The sequence below is a fragment of the Panthera onca genome, chromosome B3 (genome assembly GCF_046562875.1).
Source record: "Panthera onca isolate mPanOnc1 chromosome B3, mPanOnc1 haplotype 2, whole genome shotgun sequence".
Classification (NCBI taxonomy): domain Eukaryota; kingdom Metazoa; phylum Chordata; class Mammalia; order Carnivora; family Felidae; genus Panthera; species Panthera onca.
Window position 1 is genome coordinate 13,580,424 of NC_138344.1, and position 18,210 is coordinate 13,598,633.

Sequence of the window (18,210 nt, forward strand, 5' to 3'; positions counted from 1 at the left end):
CATCCTTCCTTTGCATTATCCTGTTACTGGTTTCTAACAACAAATGGCTTGAGCAAAACAGGGAGTGAAGCCCACAATTTATTTCATGACAGTTTCACTCGTGACTCAAAATCCAACTGGTTCTACTACAGCGTTTAAAACCTGGGTCCTGACTGAAATGAGGTGAATATACACAACGAGGCAGAAAGCGGGTAAGCACGGAAAGGCGGTTTCCTTCCTTTGGATTTGTAGATTCTAGTGCGTAATAATGTTTAGAGATGAAGGTGGAAATCAGAGACTATCCAACAGAGCATAAATAAAGTGAGGTCCTTAGATAACATGCCTATACCTTCTTTGAGATACACATGATATCAAGCCAAACCAATGTCTAAAGACCTTGACATAGCCCATCCCAGTCTGATGACGGAGAGAACTGAACACAGCCCCCCTGCTTAGGAGCTGTGTCACTTGAGGAAGTTCATTTAACACTTTGGGCTTTGATTTCCTCGTTAGTTAAATGCATTCAAAATACTTGGTGCACAATGATGGTTGTAACTCAAGGAGGTAAGCTGTGGAACCGGAAATCACAGTGCCTGGAACCTAGTATACACTCAGGTGGCGATATCGTTGCCATTTTGACTGCCATACTAATCATTATCATTAATAGGGAATGAAAATTCTGTTTCTTCAATAATTATTCAATACTGAATGGCCTGAAGTTTTGGGGGGCGCAAATAGCTGAGTTGACTCAATACTACGTCGGAAGGTGTGTGGGTGTGTGTAAATCTGAGACCAGAGTTCAGCACTCTCCATGGTTCGGTTAACTTGATGATAGAGAGTTGAGGTCTCCAGAATAAAAAGCCAGTGGGTTATTGCGCCCAGTGATTCCATAAAACTTATGACGCAGAAAGAGGGGAATGAGCCATTCTTTCAACTTGTGCTCCCTGAGATAATTGCTTACAATTAACTCCGATGTTTTGCTTTTCTCCTCCTGCCACAACCAAGTTTTTCAGATATTCTGTTGCTTTATTTGCTTGCTTGTTTATTGGAAACCCTAAAAACTCCCAAGAATATCTACAACGAGGAATCAAGGCTACGCATTCAACGTAAGCATTTAGAAACTATCCATCCAGCAGGACAAAGGTAGCTTGGTAGGACGTGCTACCTTCTTCCCCAGGCTTAGAGGAAGAAATCGTGTTGAGACATATAGGTAAAGACTGAGGCACTTTTCTCCATATTAGGTTTTGACAAAATTCTCTGAGAAAAAAAAAAAGTATTACCAGCTCTGTGGACTTGGGTGGGTTATAACCTCCCTGTGACTCAGTTTTTCTCATGTCTAAAGTAGGGATAATAATAGTGTATAACATATCAAGTCATTGTGAGGGTTAGGAATCCATTTCTAGAACACACATAGGACAGGGCTCGGCACAAGGTATAAACCATATAAACATTTGTTCAACCATATATTCGTGGATAAAGTAGGAGAGTCGAATTATCTTGTGTTACTGCTTTTCTTCTCACAAAAAAATACATGCATCTACTGTATATAAATATATATGTGAGGATCCTCAGGAAATGTGCATTAAAGAAGGGGTGAATTGATTTTTAGTCAGAAATACAAACCATAATTTAATTGACTTGGTTTTTATCTCAGTGTTTCAACGTTCTAAATTTGGCAGACATTTCCAAAATTCTCTTTAGAATCCTAAGAATGCTGTGTCTCCTCTCTGGACTAACTTTATTCATCTTAGAAGCTCACCAGGCCCCTTAGAATTCCATAGGTGCATGATTGTAGTAACATTTACTATCATACAGAATTTATTTGCGGGTATTATGTTCTATGAGTGATTGGTTATGATTCTTGTTCATTAGGGTCTAGGATGGCAATAGTCTTTTTTTTTTTTTTTTTTTTTTGGATGGCGATCATCTTTATATCATACAAAGTCACTCATGCTTTGTTTGTTTCTGTTATTATGTTCTACGAAGGGACTGGTCATGGCTCCTGTTCGGTTTCACCTCCTTTTTGACTCTTCACCTCATCAGAACTTGACCTTGTGGTTTACCGAACCCAGACGACATGGATGTTTTTATTTTATTCTCTACAGTGAAACTAATCAGCAAACATCAATGAATCAGTTCATCAACCAAGGAATTGACGCTAGTCTCTTCTTCATTTGGCTTCTAGTTTTTGGACAATTTCATCAAGGACTTGAAGAGCTGCTTCTCAGGTTAAGTTATAGTCATATTCTGATAAAAGCATCCAACACTCCATCTGCGTGGATATCAGAAAAGAGCCAGCTGGAGCCTCAGAGGCCTCTAACCACCAGCCAGCCATTAGAAACTCACTTTGGCTGGTAAAAGCCAAGGGAATGACCAGAATTTAGGGAAAGAAGGAACAGAGGCAGAGACTAAAGTCAATATTACCATCTTTGAGATCAGATTGTGGCTCATCAAGATATCTTTCCAATCAAAGACCTTTTGTAATATCCACGTAATCCCACTCTCAGGACCTTGCCACATTGTTTTAAACATTTGAAAAGTGCATCACAGATACAACCATGAAAATAAATCAGTAGTGCCTTCAAGGGGCGGCCAACGTGAACTGAACCCACCTCATTGTTTTGGGGGGCTTTTTTAAGATGGAAAATTGAGAGAAAAAGGGAGACAATTGGTTGGGAGAAAAACACAGAGAAAGAAAGCCCCATCAAAACCAGACTTTCCACCAGGGCAGGAAAGCCTTCCGAAGGAAAATCACCTGCTGGGTGAATACGCCAGAACGGAGCCAAGGGGGTTTCATTCCACAATAATGCTTGACCTGATATTCATTTTCGTCTCACAGTGTTACGAGTAAAGCACACTCTTGCAACAGCTGTCAAATTCTTGATTCTCTTCTCCTAGTAACTGCTTTCTTACCATTCTGGAAATGTAAGACACCATGTCAATGAGCCACATGTGGGACTGCACTGTAAACACTTGCTCCTGGGACACTGGTGAGTGAGGCTGAGTGGTTGGAAACTTCCCCTTAAGTACTTAGAAGGGAGACCGACTAATGCACCTACAGGCAACTTAATGTGTACATTCTACAGCAGTGCAAAGATGTGTTTCTTTCCAAATTGTGGCAGAGCCATGCTCTTGGGAGCGTATCCTAGCCTAGCTCTTTTTTCTTTTTTTAAACGTAGCTGCTAAGCCTTCGGGTTGGTACTGTGCTTTCTAACAACCCGATGTACTTAAGTTCTTCACGTGAGACGAGTGGATATTCTGTCAGAGGACATTTCTGCACTCTTTGGAAAGTAGTCAAATGTTTCCCGCTGAAATAAGAGGAAGAAAACGGCGACAACATTTTGGATTATTAGATGGATTGCCCAAAGCCTTTAAGCAACATGCAATGGTACCTATTTTGCTTGAGCTCTGCATTATTGTGGACTTGAGTTATCTGTGCCTGCCCGTGTTTTTCTAATCAAAACTTTGATTATAGTAAAAAAAAAAACAAAAAAAACAAAAAAAAACAACAACTTTAGATTGGCACTTAACAGACCAAAGCTCTAGGTGTTTAGCACTAACTATCTGACATTGGGTCAGTCGTTTTCACCTCTGTGTTCAACTGTCTTATCCTAGGAAAAGGAAATATTGGCCTGGGTTATTTCAAAGGTCCCTTCTAACTCTGAAAATCAATGGGTATTGCTCGAATATATGTGCTAATAAAGAAAATAAACTAATTGGACTACATTCATGAACTTCTAATAGTAACTAGGCATTTCAGACTCAACTTTTTATATTCAAGAACAACACACACACACACACACACACACACACACGAAGGAAAGAAGGAAGGGAAGAAAGAAAAGAAAGGAAAGGCAGATATCTTAGCAGCATCATTGCTGGCATTGCTCCCAAAGAGGATAAAAGACGAAAAGGATGCATACATGTGCCAGATGCGTGTAGAGTGGGGTTGAAAGAGTGGGTTCAGAAAGCAGAGTGGTTAGGTCCACATCTCACTTCAACCGCCTACAAACTGAGGCGCTTTCATCAAATTGTGCATTTTCCTATGTGTCTCAGCATCTACAAAATGCGAATAGCAATGGTAACCCCCTCAGAGGGATGATATCATCTGTGTATGGCCAAGACCAAATCATCCGCTCTGTGATTTCAGGAAATATTTTTTAGATGAACGAACAAAAGCAAAAACAAAGCATACCCTTAATGCAAGAAATAACAAGACACATAGGTGTGCACCCATGTTTCCAAAGAGAGGCACTTGAAGGGTAATCAGAAACAAATCAGGAAGGTTCTCACAAGGGAGTGTGTGGGGAGTAGGGTGAAGACATTAGGGATAAGGGAGAAGTTGGAGTTATAACATTTTTTCTAGAGGTTTGACTTCTAATGATGCAAATATTTACATATTCGAAGAATGACAATGAGTCCGAGGGAAAAATATTCATCCGAGCATGGAATAAAACAGAAGGAAAAGACACCTAACTTTTAATGAGGTTGGTAAGAGAACACAGAGAAAATAATTATTTCCGGTAACTTAAAAAAGTTTTTTTTAATGTTGATTTATTTTTGAGAGAGAGAGACAGACAGACAGACAGAATGTGAGGAGGGGCGGGGCAGAGAGAGGAGACACAGATTCGGAAGCAGGCTCCAGGCTCTGAGCTGTCAGCACAGAGCCCGATGCGGGGCTCGAACCCACGGACCGCGAGATCATGACCTGAGCCGAAGCGAGATGCTCAACAGATTGAGCCACCCAAGCGCCCCTCCCGTAACATTTGAACACTACTTTGGCATACATGTTTTGTGCATGTGTGAAATGTGTTGTGATAATAGAGAGAACTGCAAACAAATCTTAAATGTACACAGAAGGAACACTGCGGGTAGTAATCTTCCCTGTAATTTTCAATCTTTGTTTTTCTATATTGTAGGAATAGGATCCAAAAATGTAGCAAAATGTTAGAATCTTGTTTTAATTAGGTAAAAGTCTGTAGTGTTAAATTTGTATTGGAAATAGTGATATGAACTCACAATTTATATAGGACTGTGTTTTTATTCTTATCTAGGCATGTATCTATGGATGTATCTGTCTGTCTATCTGTTGTATCCTAGAAACAAGACATGCCAGTATCAGGGAACATATCTAACCCTCAGATCTTCATTGCCGTCTTTGAATAAGGAGATGTGGAAGAGTCTTCTCAGAGAAATAGCTATTTTCCTGATTTTGTTCAGAAAAAGTACAAGGTGAGACTATACACGGTTAAGAAAGAAAATAAAGACATAAAAGCCAGATTTAAGGAACTCTCACTGGCCAAAGTTGGTATGTGAAAAGCAAATGATGATGATTTTTATAGTTGTAATACATTAAAAACCTGAGCCCATCGTGGCATTAAAAAGGGCTAGAAAATACATAAAGGAGAAAATGTGCAACTCTTCTTTCGAGAACAAAACTGGCTGCTAATAATGGTGGAAAGAATAATTACAGCTCGAAGATCACCAATTTGCATCTCTCAATGTTTGCGCGCCCCCTCCGCCCCCCTCCCCCCCACCCCCCGCCATTGCCCTAACCACACACTGAGTTTTGTCCGGTAAGATCTGCATTGGACTTCTAACTACAGAACTGTAAACAAAAACTTGTGTTGTTTTTTGGTACTGTGTTTGTGATCATTTGTCACAGGCACCATAAAACAAAATACACCTAGAGAGCATTTATTAATTCTAAACAGAAAAATGTACTGCGACAATGGATCCCGAGCAGTTATCACATTAACAATGTTAACAAATCAAACAGCTTTCCCAATAAAAGGACCACTTGGCATTCTGTGGTTCCTGATGTGATGCATTATGAAGTCCACATTACCTATGGAACGATCTTGCAAAACATGCTGAACATAAACCACTATAACCAACCCTCTATATCTCATTTCTAGCTTTAAAAATACAGGGGAAAGGAGAAACAAGATAAACAACTTGTGAAAGCAATGAAACAAGTCTAAAACGAAGCATGATCGATAATCCAGTGGCCTAGAGTCTTTATAAAGTCAATTTTCTTAAAGAACAGAACTAAAAAGAGAAAGATCCAACACCAACTATGAAACTTGAGTAGATCCAAGTTCAAAAAAACTATTTGAAAAGACATTTTGGGGCAACTTGGGAATTCAAATATGGATTAGATCTTAGATGTTAGATAATATAACGAAACTCATAGTCTTAGGTGTCACGATGGCATTGTAGCTAGATATGTTCTTCTTCCTAGAAGATGTATAGTGAGAGTGGGAGAGGCGTTAGAGAAAGAGGGAGACACAGAATCCGAAACAGGCTTCAGGCTCCCAGCTGTCAGCACAGAGCCTGGCACAGGACTCGAACTCACGAACCAGGAGACCGTGACCTGAGCCGAGATCAAGAGTCAGACTTTCAACAGACTGAGCCACCCAGGCGCCCCATGCAAGGTATCAAAACGTTTACAACTGTTTAATCGAAGTGGGTATCATATGTATGTTTACTGTGCTCTTCCATTAACTTATATGTGACACTATTCAAAAATAAAGGGGGAGAGAAAAAAAGTAATTCTATTTCAAATTATATAATTTCAAATTATAGCAGGTATTGGAGATTTGATCTGAAAGTGTCAAAAGGGTCCGAAGAACGAAAATGAGATTGCCTGGAGTTTAGGTTGTATCGCCAGTCAAATCATTCAGATACTTAACGTTGCCGGGAAGATTTTCAGGCACTAGCGGGTCTTAATAAATCTGAGGTTGTGCTCCCCTACTGCGGGCCTGTGCTTTGTCAGGCCAGTGAGGGCTTCCCGCGGCTCCGGGGCAAACAGCACCCAAGTAACAGCAGTCAAAATACTAAAGCAAAGCAATTACGCAAGAAGGTAACAATCCACAAAAGTAAAACATTAATACAAACTTAGTAGCCATTAAAAACCAAGGACAACTCAATAAGACACTAACGATACGGATAACAAAGCACACTTCCAGGAAACGCTGGGAATTCTAGCCATCTGCTTGAAACCTAAATGGTGGGAGCTTCACAGCCTTGCTCAGCTCTCTGTAGCAGCCAGACTTCCTGGCACCATACGGGATTAAGGTCTAAGAGCAAACTCCCTTAGCGTGCTAATTTTAGTTTATTGATATCACATAGAGGTAGCTCTTCATAACTCATTTAAGAGCTACCAACATCCAGCGGCATTTCGTGCCATTTGCATAGAAACAGCACACAATAAATTCCAAAATGTTTGGTAAGTTCTTGGACCTTCCGGAGGCCTCTAGATTTTACAGCCCACCAGCGGACCAAAAACTTCACTCTGAGAACTGCTTCTTTGGAGCCCAAACATTGAAGCAAATCTGTGTGACTCTCAACATCTGTTTCATCCACATCCATGGTCAGTGCGGGACACAGTGAAACATAGGGCGACATGGCTTGGAGGGAGACATTGATATCATCTCAGGGTTCTTTGCGGAAAGGCTCGTTCCGTGAGGTGTCCTTCCTCACTTTGGTAATTTTCTCTTTTACTCTTTCGCAAGAATGCTAACGTTAGAAAGATTGGATGTCATCCGAGCAGAGCTAACATAGATAGGATCAAAACCAGGGGATTCATCTGCCTAGAAACAAAAACCCACGCTTATCTTAACCCTTATTGCATGCAGAAGGCATGCTGGACATAACTGATACCAATTTTCTTGCGCCATTTTAATAAATATTTGTAGTCGTTGTAATGATCTTGATGAGCTCCCTAAAGGTCTTGGTGCTTTGGACCCACATGCTGTCCAAGGCTGGAAGTTCTTTCCGGAAGCAAACAACCTCCCACCAAGCCACGACCACATCCTTTCCCTTTTAAAGTATAGCATCGCTACACTTGAGTGGTTATAACAGACTCAGAGCCTCCGAAAGTAATGGGATTGCTCTGGCATCACAGTTCACTGGCTAGCCTCATTTTGGAAAATTCATCTTTCTTAATGTTGTTACGGTAAGGTGAGGCAGACCTAACCTATGAGAGGTGAGTTCGGATATTCTGCGAGGGAGAGAGGTGGCGGGTAGCCCCCAAAAATATGCGCGAATGAGCTCGGAGAGAAACAACTGAGTGAAACCATCTGAGATTTCCCAGTGGCCCCGAAGAGTCAGATTTTTCAGTTACGTGTCAGATTCACCGAAAACCGGTAAGAAACTGTAAGGTGGACAGAGAAAGAGTTTGATGACAGTGTGCGTCATGGGACTTGCAGATGTTCACGCCTCTGGGTCTGCTCCGTGGGGATTTGGGGACATTCTTTTCCTAGGAACGGTAGGATTCAGCAGCCATTCATTTTCATTTTTTTTTTAAGTTTATTTACTTATTTTTGAGAGAGAGAGAGAGTGAGCAGGGGAGGGGGAGGAGGGGGGGAGACAGAATCCCGAGCAGGCTCCACATGTCAACATGGAGCCCAACGTGGGGTTTGAACTCACAAACTGCGAGATCGTGACCTGAGCCAAAGCCGAGAGTCGGACACTTCACCGACTGAGCCACGCAGGCAACCCAGCAGCCATTCATTTTGCATCTGCTATCTACCAATTGGTGCACCAAATCAAGACATCCATTGTAGGCTACATTGACTAGCAGGAAAGGAAATTCAAGGAAATGTCCAGAAGCTGTCATAACATGGAGTGTCATGGCAGATTTGTGAAGCGCCAGGGGTTGGGGAGGAGAAAACGAAAGAGACGTACGTCTTCTAGGGTCGGGGGAGACACCCGGTAAACTTTTCTGTGAAGATGTGGTGCTTAAGTGGAGTGTTGAAGGACCAGTATCTGGGCAGAGGGAACAGGCTGAGCAGGTATGGTAAGTTTTGGAAACGCCATGGGATTTGGTATAACCTGGGGAAGCGGGTGGTGGGAGCTGGTGTTGAGTTCATGAGAAGCTGTGTAGGAGATGGCCCCATACTGCCAAGGGCAGACCGGCATTTTCAATTTTTTTTTAACGTTTGTTTATTTTTGAGACAGAGAGAGACAGAGCATGAACAGGGGAGGGTCAGAGAGAGAGGGAGACACAGAATCCGAAACAGGCTCCGGGCTCTGAGCCGTCAGCACAGAGCCCGACGCGGGGCTCGAACTCACGGACCGTGAGATCATGACCTGAGCCGAAGTCGGACACTTAACCGACTGAGCCACCCAGGCGCCCCAGACCGGCATTTTAGACACATCCCTGGGGCGGCCGGGCGATAGCAAATGGGGAGGGGAGATCGTATTGGAGGACAGGGTTATTAACTAGTTGGCTATTATGGTAATCCGAGAGAAACGTCAAGAAGGACCAAACGAAACAAAGGTTGACACAGAGAACTTGGCACAAATAGAAATAAGAAAGTTCATCCATACTCAAGAGTCTTTTGGCCTAGACTGGATGGAGGGAGATAGGGATGGGGCGGTGCACATTCGCGGGGCTGATATTTAACAGCCACAACTAGGGGGGTTCCATTCATACTGGAGATGTCTCAAATTTGTATGTGTTTTCAGCCAGTATTCTATTCAGGCGTCTTCTCTCAAACACCAGTGCGTATACAACCATTTTCTGACCGACAGAATACATTGATTTCACAGGGGAGTGCCTTCTGTTTTTTATTTGTATAAGGATCACATGGGCTGGGGGATCACAAGGGTTGGGGGATCTTAGGTAACTAGTAAACTCCTGAACTGTTAGGTAACTGGTGTTGAGGGAGGTATGAGATCCACACCGATGTTGGAGATAGTGCTGTGGTGTTTGCAGATGTAATTTGATCCTCAGTGCATGCAAATGGATAGTGGCCAAGCCCAGGTCCAGCTTGGTTCTACTGAATAACTGTAGATAAAATTATGGCTTTATAACGTGGATACACTTTCAGGTCCCTCTGAAAGTCAAGACTGATAATGTTGGCACTTGTCCAGGAAAGGATGACAGATAGCTGTCGTTAAGATGCTGATTCTATCACCAAGACACCACAAGTAGCGTGCACGAGGGAGGGAGGGAAAGGGCCAGTTTGGGCGTTGAAAAGAGCCCAGCTTGTGGGAACATTTTCCAAAGAAACTGGACATATATGTTCAGAGATGTCTAAACAAGGGTGATCATTTTGTCATTGATAAAGTAGTAAGACACCGAAAGCAAGCTAAATATTCATCAAGAAAATATGTTTCAATAAAGCACGGTACACCTGTGCCGGGGAATACCATGCAGCTGCTTAAAAAGTCAAGGGGCGCCTGGGTGGCTCAGTCGGTTGAGCACCCAACTTCAACTCAGGTCATGATTTCATGGTTCGTGGGTTCGAGCCCCGCATCGGGCTCTGGGCTGACGGCTCGGAGCCTGGAGCCTGGTTTGGGTTCTGTGTCTCCTCTCTTTCTGCTCCTGCCCCCGCTTGTGCTCTGTCTCTCTCTGTCTCTCAAAAATAAATAAACGTTAAAAAAAATAAAAAGAAATAAACAATGTCAAAAATGGAGAGGACCTGTAACGGTGTGAGGTGTGAGAGATAACTTGCAAGAAAAGGACAAGCTACTGATTAGAATGGGCAGCATGATAAAATAGGGTATTTTTTAAATGCAGAGGAAAACTTCGGAAGCATCTGTACCAAATCTCAACTGGGAAAGAGATTGGCATCTGGGAGCTGTAGGTAAAGAGGATTTTCCCTGCAGACCAACGTCATCTGAGAGAACCATCCATAATCATGAGCACTTGAAATGTGGCCAGTGTCACGAAAGAATTGAAATTTTTTACTTTATGGAATGTTAATTAAGTCAAAGACTAACATGCATTTCTTTTGTAATTATGAAAAAAAAAGTCACAGCAATAAAAAAAAGCAAGGAGGTAGGGCAGAAAGACAATCGGATTTTTAAATCTCTGAGTTAGTTCAAATCCCTTCATTTTTGCTTATACAAAACATAGGTCATATTGCTTGGAAAGTGCATGGATAGGTTAAGACACTGAGAATACATGCACATGAATTACAGAAACATATAAATGCCCATACGGAGAAGGAAAAGAAAAGACGGGAAGTTCTGGAGTATATTTTCTATACAGTACTTCCTAAAACTACTATCACTGAGTCATAGCGTTTTTCTGGATTCACGAGTTCTACCTAACTAGCTAATGAAGTCAACTGATGGACAGAGCCAGGATTGGGGCGATCTGAGTCCGCGGGCAGTTCCTCTGGTGACAAATAAGGCTGCTTTAGCCCCCAGGGTCCTAGAAAACGGAATTGCTCAGGTGGGGATTTCAGATAAAAGCCGGATCTAGGAGAGTCCAGGAGCGGGATTCCGAAGATCCGCCGCTTCTGAAGGTTATGTTGGGCTCAAAAGCGTCAGTATCCATCCGCCGCGTCCAATCTCTTTGATAGCGGCAAGCTATTTGTCTTCTGATCCATTTCCCACAAGTTAGCAGCTCACCACGGCTTTTTTTAGCGGTCAGGGGACTGATGGCAAAGCAAGAGGGAGGAAGAATCAGGGATGCTTCTTAGCAGGTGTTTGCTGGAAGCCATGCCACAGCTCGGGCTGGGCCGAGCGGGTGCCCACGAAGCCCTGAGTCAGAAAAGGGGACCTTCTGAAGTTTACAGATGCTTCACAGGGCCAATGGCACAGAGAACTTACAAAAATGGATACACATCACAGGTTACCGTCAGAAGGAATGCTTGCATCTTATATATACATGATATAATTTAGAAGTTCATTAGTGGAAATGAAAAACCAAGTTGTATTTCCATCTGGAAAGAGATGGGGAGTGTTGGTCCGTATCCAGGGCGTCCAGGAGCAGGATGTGTCCGCGTTACTTATAAGCTCCAAAGAGACGCAGCCCTGGTGTTACAGCATAACTTCTGCATCTGAAGGTTTCCTTATATCTAAGTAAAATAATTCAGTATAACACAATTAGCCTTTCAAGGCGCTAGTGATAGTCTGCACTTTGAGAACCAAATAATGTCACCTGAGTAAGTCTACTTGCGGTAACAAAAACGTACATTTCTTCGGCACATCGGGCTGCACCATGCGAAGTTGCTAACATGCCTCTAAAGCTGCTTTATACGTGGAAACAAATTAAATCTGCCAATTGTAAAGAAATCGCATCAATATATGAGATGTTAGCATATCCGATGCTTCTTTTTAAGTACTTTCTAAAGGCAGGCCTTAAGGAATAGATGATAAAGAACGTGAAGTTTGTTGCTTATTTTAGCCTTACCAAAGCCATTTATATTTACAAATGCCATTCTGAGTAGGCTCTAGAGTGGAAGTCGTGTTTTCATAGCGTGTTTAAAAACCAGCCTGCATCTACGGATAGGAATGGGCCATAATGCTGAGCGTTTCTGATCTGACATAGTAGTTTCTGGGGAAAATAAACCTTTTTCCGTATTAGGCCTCGGAGAACAGACGCATTCAAAATTACATGCCGGGGAAGTCACCATTTGTATCATCGATCCATTTAGCACGTTTTGAAACGTTTGCCGTATCAGAAGGCAAAATCCTTATCAACCTGGAACTGTAAATGTTTTTTGAAAATCCCATGTGTAATCAGTCATTGACATGATGCATTGAATTTGAATCTCCTTTAAGGCGCATGACATCATGGCCCATGGGAGAGAGCTGAAATGAATCAAGGTAATTCTGTTGTATGACCTACTTTGGCATTTTCAGCTGATGGAGCCAGGAAATGGGCTGGCTAATAGTCCATTTTGGAGTGTTCTAAGATCTTAGCAATTCCATATTTAAGGAGGTTAATAGGATACTAATTGGGGCCCAGGTGAAAAGTTCACAAGACAAATGAACTCACCTGGATATGAGGACTCCGCGTAGCCCAGTGGCCTCCCCTTTGCAAGTGTTCTTCCTAAGGCTTCACCTTGGAACTCAGAGGGGAAAAAGCTCACACCTCGGGAGACTTGCCTAGCCAGCATTCTCTCTCCTGGCCCCTGGGTAACAATGGCTGGCCCAATGCCAGGGTCACGGGCCTCTAGCAAGGTCAGCATTCCGCTTCTTATGGAACGGAAGTAAAGGAAAAATTCCAAAGGAGGAAAATGCATATCGAAAATAAGGCTTATTCCAGGGCTCTTATGAACCTTTAGGAAAAGCACATGTTTGGTGAAGATTTAAGAAGTCCCAATTAAAAAAAAAAAAAAAAGAAAGAAAAAGAAAGAAAGAACTTCTCTTCATCACCTCTGCAGAAGTGAACTGAAACATTTGTTTTCAACCAACACGGAAATCCTAGCCTTGGGTCATTATTATTGTCTAGCTAGCTAGTGGCTGTATTCATCAAGACCGAAACGGAAGACATGATAATATTCTCTCTCAATTTTCTCCCCTGTAAATATCTGCAATAACTCCTGGGTGACTTGGGAAATTTATCAATAGAAAAGGCAGGTGTCTGAAACATTTGAGGCTCTCCTCATTGCCTCGTGACCGCTCTGACCATGCGAGACCATCCCAGTGCTGCCTCCAGAATGTTATCATTTCTCACTCTGTTTTCATTATAGTTTATCCGCAGTAACGTGCTGTGCTTTCCTTAATATTTGCTTTGCTTTTTACGTACAGAAAGAGTTAATAATTTTTCTACCATAAAGGCTTATGGCGTGTCTTTCTGTCTCCCTCTCAGTGTGCAATTCATCTTCCAAGTTTCCAGAAGCGCCTGAGATTTTTAAAAACAGCTGTAATCTGCGGTCATTGATGGTGGAGTAGATTGTTTGCCAAACTATTACCATAACTGTCAACCGAAATCAGAAAAATAATCTCATTGTGCTGGACAGATGCGTTTCCTGCATTATTGATATAGTCACTCCAGAGTAATAGAGAAATATAAAGCATTGTTCTATTTACAAAAGGAGATTGGCCAAGTCCTTGAAAGTGAGCATGAGGGACAGGCACTTACAGGAAGTGAGATATAGTCAACTCGGTAAAAGTTATGTGTCAGGGCCACATGAGCTACCTCGTCAGCAGTAGGATCTGAGAGCTTCTCCTCCCCTTGCCTTCAGGCCAGTTTTGTGGTTTGCTCTCGAGAGTGTGAAAGAGCTTTCAGAACTGTTAGGTAGAGCCCTGTGGAATTTGTTGGGCATTCTTTACCCCAACAGTGTCCCTGAACATGCAACCTGCTCTAACAGGTTCACTCTGCATCTCTGGGCATCCAGTGAGGCCCCCCAGACCACGACGTTACACGGTAATTGGGTTTGTTTATTTCAAGCAGGCGATCCCGACATTCCGCAGGGGCAATGAGCTAAATCTACCTTATGCCTGCCGGCTGGGCAAGGAGGGTCCATCGTCTTAGAGGTTCAGCCACTGCTCCACCATCATCTAAGCTGTGAATAATGTAACGCTGAGTGATTCTGTTTGTTGAGCACACGCACCGAGAAGTACCGGGCACGTCACAAGTATTATCTCTAATCCACAGAACACGCCGACCAAGGTAGGGATATCTTGTTTAAATCTTCCATTTTACTGAGGAAGAAATCGATGTTCAAAGAGGTTCCATAGATGGCCCGAGGTCACCCAGCACCTAAATAGTTGACCTGGAATTTGGACCCAGGCTTAACTTCAGAACACGGTTCTAGGAGATTATCTCCATTTTATTGAGATACAGGCAAAAATATATTATGCATTGGAATTTTTGTCTCTATTCCAATGCGCCTTCCTCAGATATTTAGAATCATACACAATCACACACACACACACACACACACACACACACACACACACATTTTCCTTACAGGAAAAAAAAAAAAAGGTGATGTCATCATTTTCCTGTAATGCACTAAGGGGCATTTAACAAGATGGGTAAAGACCTCAGCACAAGTTCATAAACGGGGCCATCAGAAGCACCTAGACTCTGTTCTTAGTGAGATGGTTCTAGATAGTTCTGGGCAGAAGTTTATGAATGCTGACAGCTCCATCCTGAGTACAAGGCAGACAGCAAAGAAGTCTAAATTCTAATTCCAGTCCACTCAAATCCTCTATGGCTTAGTTTCCTCTCTTTTCATAAAAATATATAATCCTAGGGCACCTGGGTGGCTCAGTTGCTTAAGTGTCTGACTTCGGCTCAGGTCATGATCTCGCGGTCCATGGGTTTGAGCCCCGCGTCGGGCTCTGTGCTGATGGCTCAGAGCCTGGATCCTGCTTCAGACTCTGTGTCTCCCTCTCTCCCTCTGCCCCTCCCCTGCTCGTGCTTTGTCTCCTTCTGTCTCAAAAACAAATCAACATTAAAATAACTGGCTATCTTGAGTAAGACAGGGAAGCAGATCCCAGAAGTTTGAAAGGTAAGGAATGGGGACAGAGGAGCCATAAGTAGGAAAGAAATGAAATGGAGCCCAAAAAAGTCTTCTGTTAAAAAAAGTCAAACAAAGACGTTCCACACACATACCCACACCACACATACGTATACTTTCTTCATGTTCACATGAAGGAATCTTGCCTCCTTTCTCAAATAATCTTCTTAAAACAACCTATACAAGAAGGACTGATTATTTGACGTGGCCCATTTCCAAAAGGTAATGTTTCCCCCTGAATACACAAGAAAAATAAAAAAAAAAATTATACAGTTAAGCAATAAAATGATGTGTGCCATCCCTGTCCCTATTTGTTGTATCAATTATGTGGAAAGTATTTAATAATTATTAAAATCTCCAAAAACTTGTCTATCTTTCATTTTGAGTGTGTCATTTTTTTTTTCCTGGTACTTGGCAGTTGTTATTAGTTGGCTATACCTTTAGGGCTGTTCAGTTGCCTTGATTATTTTACCATTGTGAAAGACCTCTCTTTACCTCTAGTAGCGTTCTCTGTCTTAAAGTGCATTTTGTATGATGTTGATGTAGTTTCATTGGTGTTCTTAAGCTTATTGATTGAAAGCTAAATCTTAATTGTGCTCTCATCTTCAATCGGCATGTGTTTTTATATTTAAAGTGCTTCTTGTAAACAACATATAGAGGGGTATTGCTTTTTTTTTAAATCTGGTTGATGATCTCTGCTTTTCACTGAAGTATTTCATTTAATATAATAATTGATGTGGTTTTTGAGTCCCCTTATTTGTGTTTCCTTTATCCCATATGGTCTTTACCCTTTGATTGTCTTTTCCTGACTTCTTTGAGTTGGTCCTACGTTCCTTTTTACATTTATTTATTTATTTTTGAGACAGAGAGAGAGAGAGAGAGAGAGAGCACAAGCAGAGGAGGGGAAGAGAGAGAGGAAGACAGAGAATCCGGAGCAGGCTTCAAGCTCTGAGCTGTCCGCACAGAGCCCGATGCAGGGGGCTTGAACCCACAGACCGTGAGATCATGACCTGAGCCAACGTCAGACGCTTAACCCGCTGAACCTCCCAGGCACCCCACGTCCCACACTTCTTAATATATTTTTTATCTTGTTGACTTTTTAGCTATTCTAGTGTTCGCTCCAGAGATTACAGTATTGGCTCTAAGTCATGATGGTCTGCATTCAAATCACACTATGCTCTCTTACGTATAGTGTCAGTATCTTAGGAGAGTATCATTTAGCCCATCTTTTTTTTTTATTACCTTTTTTTCTTGGATTTCAAATAAAAACCTTATAGATTAGCTGTTCTTCACATTTATTTTGGATCACAAAAACCTTTTGAGAAACGGAGGAAAGTTCTGCATGCCCACTCATATACGTGCATACAATCGCACACAATGTTCACGCAATCACGGGAGGACTACGTCCACATGGAGGCCCAGGTCACGGGCTGCTTCGTAGGATGAAGTTCACCTTTCAGCCGGCACGAGTCTGGAATCTGAAGCGGTTTGTTGATGGTACTTGAAACGCAGATCAGAACGAACGGGAATGTCCTCAGAGGATGAGAGTTAACAAAGGATGGGAGTCAGGAGGAAACAGAAGGGAAAATACAGACTCAGGATCATTCTAGAATTTGTTTGTTGGTATTTTTGTAGTGTCTTTCATGCACCTACCATGGGTCACAGAAGGTGCCAGTGTTTTAACAGGTTCTTTACAAAAAGGCATCTTGAAATCGCCTAACAAGCTAGGAGGTTTTGAATGTAAAAACTTTTGTAAATTGCACGTTTAAAAATTAAAAAATGAACAAGCTGGCTTCCAGATAGTTGAACTAACCTGCCTACAACTAGTCATACGTATGCGGACCCAGCATTCACATTGCCCTCTCCCTGATTCCAAACTATCAGTCTTTCCTATGCTCCAGATGGTCTGATGCATTTTCTATCATCCTGTTGCCTAAAAACACTTATTTTTGTTTGGAACAAATAGACAGCAATGGTACAAATATAATTCAGAACACCTTGGCAAAAGGGGTAACGTGATTCTCCTAAAGCAAGACTGGGAGGTGTGTTTTCCCATAAGCTGGTCCCCAAAACTTTTCTCCTATCCTAAGCGCTCGGAGCACTGAGAGAGCCCAGGTCAAGTCAGCAGAGCGATTACTGAATGGAATAAAGACAGATTGACTTCTCCTCTAGGTGGGGAGGGAGCTAATTGCTCTGCGTACGGGCACCATAAATTATTGCTTGGTACCTTCTCTGAAAACTAATGGCCAAGAACAGGATGGCCATCTCATTTACAGACTTTGGCTTGTTCATCCAGAAATGTGGCCTCCTGCTGATACACATATATAAAGGCACCGGGGTTTGGGTGTTTTCTACTGACTTTACTCAATGGACTTGAGAAAAAACTGTGCAGGTCAAAATGTCTTCTTCATGTGAACTGGCAGTAATATCTTCTAAGAGATAGCTAACATGTACAAAATAGTTAAAAATGTCTCCTTAAAAGAATTGTGATAGGAAAGACCCATTTGTCCATCTACAACTATTTTTGAAACATGGATCGGGACTCAAGGAAGTTACCCAAACAATTAAGAATTGATGCAATTAACCTTTGTATTTTAGTTTTGACCCAGGCTTTATAACTGCCTCTTAAACTCTGGAATACCCCGAGCCCGGGGTGTAGGCGTGTTTGTTTGTACACGCGCACACACGCACACACACACACACACACACACACACCCAGACACATATACTCTTGCACAGATACACCAACTGCAATAGCATTTTTAATTGAAAAGCATAAATTTGGACTGCTAAATCTATTAACGATTTGTTTTAATTAGGAACCCAGCTGCTTCCTGAGATTTTGCAGTCTGGGTTTCAGAACTTTTGCCATACTGAAAATGAGTCTCAAGTGGCTTGCTTCAGTCTTTCAGATCAGCATTTTTAAAGACTTGTTGGAAGGGGGAACGGCAAATGCTTCTCTGCTGTAAAATTACAGCTGCCTTTGTCCTTGGGTGAGGACGGGGCTGCTTTG